Source organism: Protomyctophum bolini (assembly GCF_963924005.1).
Source record: "Protomyctophum bolini genome assembly, contig: SCAFFOLD_161, whole genome shotgun sequence".
Taxonomy (NCBI): domain Eukaryota; kingdom Metazoa; phylum Chordata; class Actinopteri; order Myctophiformes; family Myctophidae; genus Protomyctophum; species Protomyctophum bolini.
The window spans coordinates 95860-102500 of record NW_027666179.1 but is presented as its reverse complement, the minus strand read 5'-3'; positions in this window follow the sequence as shown (position 1 = coordinate 102500).

Below are 6641 nucleotides of genomic sequence, written 5' to 3'. Positions count from 1 at the left end.
TTTGTCATTTTTTTCAAATCTTCAAAAATGATGAAAAACTGCACGCTATAGTATGCCGTACGATATGGGCTATAGCCCACGGTCCAAAATGATGAGAAACGAGGCTAACTTTTTTTTTCAAAAATCAAAAAACATGGGCTATAACCCATCGTTTTTGTCATTTCGTCATTTTTTTCAAATCTTCAAAAAAGATGAAAAACTGCGCGCTATAGTATGCCGTACGATATGGGCTATAGCCCACGGTCCAAAATGATGAGAAACGAGGCTAACTTTTTTTTTTCAAAATTTCAAAAAACATGGGCTATAACCCATCGTTTTTGTCATTTCGTCATTTTTTTCAAATCTTCAAAAATGATGAAAAACTGCGCGCTAAAGTATGCCGTACGTACGATATGGGCTATAGCCCACGGTCCAAAATGATGAGAAACGAGGCTAACTTTTTTTTTCAAAATTTCAAAAAACATGGGCTATAACCCATCGTTTTTGTCATTTCGTCATTTTTTTCAAATCTTCAAAAATGATGAAAAACTGCACGCTATAGTATGCCGTACGATATAGGCTATAGCCCACGGTCCAAAATGATGAGAAACGAGGCTAACTTTTTTTTTCAACATTTCAAAAAACATGGGCTATAACCCATCGTTTTTGTCATTTTTTCATTTTTTTCAAATCCTCAAAAATGATGAAAAACGGCGCGCTATAGTATGCCGTACGATATGGGCTATAGCCCACGGTTCAAAATGATGAGAAACGAGGCTAACTTTTTTTTCCAAAATTTCAAAAAACATGGGCTATAACCCATCGTTTTTGTCATTTCGTCATTTTTTTCAAATCTTCAAAAATGATGAAAAACTGCGCGCTATAGTATGCCGTACGATATGGGCTATAGCCCACGGTCCAAAATGATGAGAAACGAGGCTAACTTTTTTTTTCAAAATTTCAAAAAACATGGGTTATAACCCATCGTTTTTGTCATTTCGTCATTTTTTTCAAATCTTCAAAAATGATGAAAAACTGCGCGCTATAGTATGCCGTACGATATGGGCTATAGCCCACGGTCCAAAATGATGAGAAACGAGGCTAACTTTTTTTTTCAACATTTCAAAAAACATGGGCTATATTATAACACATCGTTTTTGTCATTTTTTCATTTTTTTCAAATCCTCAAAAATGATGAAAAACGGCGCGCTATAGTATGCCGTACGATATGGGCTATAGCCCACGGTCCAAAATGATGAGAAACGAGGCTAACTTTTTTTTTCACAATTTCAAAAAACATGGGCTATAACCCATCGTTTTTGTCATTTCGTCATTTTTTTCAAATCTTCAAAAATGATGAAAAACTGCGCGCTATAGTATGCCGTACGATATGGGCTATAGCCCACGGTCCAAAATGATGAGAAACGAGGCTAACTTTTTTTTTCAAAATTTCAAAAAACATGGGCTATAACCCATCGTTTTTGTCATTTCGTCATTTTTTTCAAATCTTCAAAAATGATGAAAAACTGCGCGCTATAGTATGCCGTACGATATGGGCTATAGCCCACGGTCCAAAATGATGAGAAACGAGGCTAACTTTTTTTTTCAACATTTCAAAAAACATGGGCTATAACCCATCGTTTTTGTCATTTTTTCATTTTTTTCAAATCCTCAAAAATGATGAAAAACGGCGCGCAATAGTATGCCGTACGATATGGGCTATAGCCCACGGTCCAAAATGATGAGAAACGAGGCTAACTTTTTTTTTCAAAATTTCAAAAAACATGGGCTATAACCCATCGTTTTTGTCATTTCGTCATTTTTTTCAAATCTTCAAAAATGATGAAAAACTGCGCGCTATAGTATGCCGTACGATATGGGCTATAGCCCACGGTCCAAAATGATGAGAAACGAGGCTAACTTTTTTTTTCAAAATTTCAAAAAACATGGGCTATAACCCATCGTTTTTGTCATTTCGTCATTTTTTAAAAATCTTCAAAAATGATGAAAAACTGCGCGCTATAGTATGCCGTACGATATGGGCTATAGCCCACGGTCCAAAATGATGAGAAATGAGGCTAACTTTTTTTTTCAACATTTAAAAAAACATGGGCTATAACCCATCATTTTTGTCATATCGTCATTTTTTTCAAATCTTCAAAAATGATGAAAAACTGCGCGCTATAGTATGCCGTACGATATGGGCTATAGCCCACGGTCCAAAATGATGAGAAACGAGGCTAACTTTTTTTTTCAAAATTTCAAAAAATATGGGCTATAACCCATCGTTTTTGTCATTTCGTCATTTTTTCAAATCTTCAAAAATGATGAAAAACTGCGCGCTATAGTATGCCGTACGATATGGGCTATAGCCCACGGTCCAAAATGATGAGAAACGAGGCTAACTTATTTTTTCAACATTTCAAAAAACATGGGCTATAACCCATCGTTTTTGTCATTTTTTCATTTTTTTCAAATCCTCAAAAATGATGAAAAACGGCGCGCTATAGTATGCCGTACGATATGGGCTATAGCCCACGGTCCAAAATGATGAGAAACGAGGCTAACTTTTTTTTTCAAAATTTCAAAAAACATGGGCTATAACCCATCGTTTTTGTCATTTTGTCATTTTTTTCAAATCTTCAAAAATGATGAAAAACTGCGCGCTATAGTATGCCGTACGATATGGGCTATAGCCCACGGTCCAAAATGATGAGAAACGAGGCTAACTTTTTTTTCAAAATTTCAAAAAACATGGGCTATAACCCATCGTTTTTGTCATTTCGTCATTTTTTTCAAATCTTCAAAAATGATGAAAAACTGTGCGCTATAGTATGCCGTACGATATGGGCTATATCCCACGGTCCAAAATGATGAGAAACGAGGCTAACTTTTTTTTTCAAAATTTCAAAAAACATGGGCTATAACCCATCGTTTTTGTCATTTCGTCATTTTTTTCAAATCTTCAAAAATGATGAAAAACTGTGCGCTATAGTATGCCGTACGATATGGGCTATAGCCCACGGTCCAAAATGATGAGAAACGAGGCTAACTTTTTTTTTCAACATTTCAAAAAACATGGGCTATAACCCATCGTTTTTGTCATTTCGTCATTTTTTTCAAATCTTCAAAAATGATGAAAAACTGCGCGCTATAGTATGCCGTACGATATGGGCTATAGCCCACGGTCCAAAATGATGAGAAACGAGGCTAACATTTATTTCCAAAATTTCAAAAAACATGGGCTATAACCCATCGTTTTTGTCATTTCGTCATTTTTTTCAAATCTTCAAAAATGATGAAAAACTGCGCGCTATAGTATGCCGTACGATATGGGCTATAGCCCACGGTCCAAAATGATGAGAATCTAGGCTAACTTTTTTTTTCAACATTTCAAAAAACATGGGCTATAACCCATCGTTTTTGTCATTTTTTCATTTTTTTCAAAAACCTCAAAAATGATGAAAAACGGCGCGCTATAGTATGCCGTACGATATGGGCTATAGCCCACGGTCCAAAATGATGAGAAACGAGGCTAACTTTTTTTTTCAAAATTTCAAAAAACATGGGCTATAACCCATCGTTTTTGTCATTTCGTCATTTTTTTCAAATCTTCAAAAATGATGAAAAACTGCGCGCTATAGTATGCCGTACGATATGGGCTATAGCCCACGGTCCAAAATGATGAGAAACGAGGCTAACTTTTTTTTTCAAAATTTCAAAAAACATGGGCTATAACCCATCGTTTTTGTCATTTCGTCATTTTTTTCAAATCTTCAAAAATGATGAAAAACTGCACGCTATAGTATGCCGTACGATATAGGCTATAGCCCACGGTCCAAAATGATGAGAAACGAGGCTAACTTTTTTTTTCAAAATTTCAAAAAACATGGGCTATAACCCATCGTTTTTGTCATTTCGTCATTTTTTTCAAATCTTCAAAAATGATAAAAAACTGCGCGCTATAGTATGCCGTACGATATGGGCTATAGCCCACGGTCCAAAATGATGAGAAACGAGGCTAACTTTTTTTTTCAAAATTTCAAAAAACATGGGCTATAACCCATCGTTTTTGTCATTTCGTCATTTTTTTCAAATCTTCAAAAATGATAAAAAACTGCGCGCTATAGTATGCCGTACGATATGGGCTATAGCCCACGGTCCAAAATGATGAGAAACGAGGCTAACTTTTTTTTTCAAAATTTCAAAAAACATGGGCTATAACCCATCGTTTTTGTCATTTTTTAATTTTTTTCAAATCCTCAAAAATGATGAAAAACGGCACGCTATAGTATGCCGTACGATATAGGCTATAGCCCACGGTCCAAAATGATGAGAAACGAGGCTAACTTTTTTTTTCAACATTTCAAAAAACATGGGCTATAACCCATCGTTTTTGTCATTTCGTCATTTTTTTCAAATCTTCAAAAATGATGAAAAACTGCGCGCTATAGTATGCCGTACGATATGGGCTATAGCCCACGGTCCAAAATGATGAGAAACGAGGCTAACTTTTTTTTCCAAAATTTCAAAAAACATGGGCTATAACCCATCGTTTTTGTCATTTCGTCATTTTTTTCAAATCTTCAAAAATGATGAAAAACTGCGCGCTATAGTATGCCGTACGATATGGGCTATAGCCCACGGTCCAAAATGATAAGAAACGAGGCTAACTTTTTTTTTCAACATTTCAAAAAACATGGGCTATAACCCATCGTTTTTGTCATTTTTTCATTTTTTTCAAATCCTCAAAAATGATGAAAAACGGCGCGCTATAGTATGCCGTACGATATGGGCTATAGCCCACGGTCCAAAATGATGAGAAACGAGGCTAACTTTTTTTTTCAAAATTTCAAAAAACATGGGCTATAACCCATCGTTTTTGTCATTTCGTCATTTTTTTCAAATCTTCAAAAATGATGAAAAACTGCGCGCTATAGTATGCCGTACGATATGGGCTATAGCCCACGGTCCAAAATGATGAGAAACGAGGCTAACTTTTTTTTTTCAAAATTTCAAAAAACATGGGCTATAACCCATCGTTTTTGTCATTTCGTCATTTTTTAAAAAATCTTCAAAAATGATGAAAAACTGCGCGCTATAGTATGCCGTACGATATGGGCTATAGCCCACGGTCCAAAATGATGAGAAACGAGGCTAACTTTTTTTTTCAACATTTCAAAAAACATGGGCTATAACCCATCGTTTTTGTCATTTCGTCATTTTTTTCAAATCTTCAAAAATGATGAAAAACTGCGCGCTATAGTATGCCGTACGATATGGGCTATAGCCCACGGTCCAAAATGATGAGAAACGAGGCTAACTTTTTTTTTCAAAATTTCAAAAAATATGGGCTATAACCCATCGTTTTTGTCATTTCGTCATTTTTTTCAAATCTTCAAAAATGATGAAAAACTGCGCGCTATAGTATGCCGTACGATATGGGCTATAGCCCACGGTCCAAAATGATGAGAAACGAGGCTAACTTTTTTTTTCAACATTTCAAAAAACATGGGCTATAACCCATCGTTTTTGTCATTTTTTCATTTTTTTCAAATCCTCAAAAATGATGAAAAACGGCGCGCTATAGTATGCCGTACGATATGGGCTATAGCCCACGGTCCAAAATGATGAGAAACGAGGCTAACTTTTTTTTTCAAAATTTCAAAAAACATGGGCTATAACCCATCGTTTTTGTCATTTCGTCATTTTTTTCAAATCTTCAAAAATGATGAAAAACTGCGCGCTATAGTATGCCGTACGATATGGGCTATAGCCCACGGTCCAAAATGATGAGAAACGAGGCTAACTTTTTTTTTCAAAATTTCAAAAAACATGGGCTATAACCCATCGTTTTTGTCATTTCGTCATTTTTTTCAAATCTTCAAAAATGATGAAAAACTGCGCGCTATAGTATGCCGTACGATATGGGCTATAGCCCACGGTCCAAAATGATGAGAAACGAGGCTAACTTTTTTTTTCAAAATTTCAAAAAACATGGGCTATAACCCATCCTTTTTGTCATTTCGTCATTTTTTTCAAATCTTCAAAAATGATGAAAAACTGCACGCTATAGTATGCCGTACGATATAGGCTATAGCCCACGGTCCAAAATGATGAGAAACGAGGCTAACTTTTTTTTTCAACATTTCAAAAAACATGGGCTATAACCCATCGTTTTTGTCATTTTTTCATTTTTTTCAAATCCTCAAAAATGATGAAAAACGGCGCGCTATAGTATGCCGTACGATATGGGCTATAGCCCACGGTCCAAAATGATGAGAAACGAGGCTAACTTTTTTTTTCAAAATTTCAAAAAACATGGGCTATAACCCATCGTTTTTGTCATTTCGTCATTTTTTTCAAATCTTCAAAAATGATAAAAAACTGCGCGCTATAGTATGCCGTACGATATGGGCTATAGCCCACGGTCCAAAATGATGAGAAACGAGGCTAACTTTTTTTTTCAAAATTTCAAAAAACATGGGCTATAACCCATCGTTTTTGTCATTTTTTTATTTTTTTCAAATCCTCAAAAATGATGAAAAACGGCACGCTATAGTATGCCGTACGATATGGGCTATAGCCCACGGTCCAAAATGATGAGAAACGAGGCTAACTTTTTTTTTCAACATTTCAAAAAACATGGGCTATAACCCATC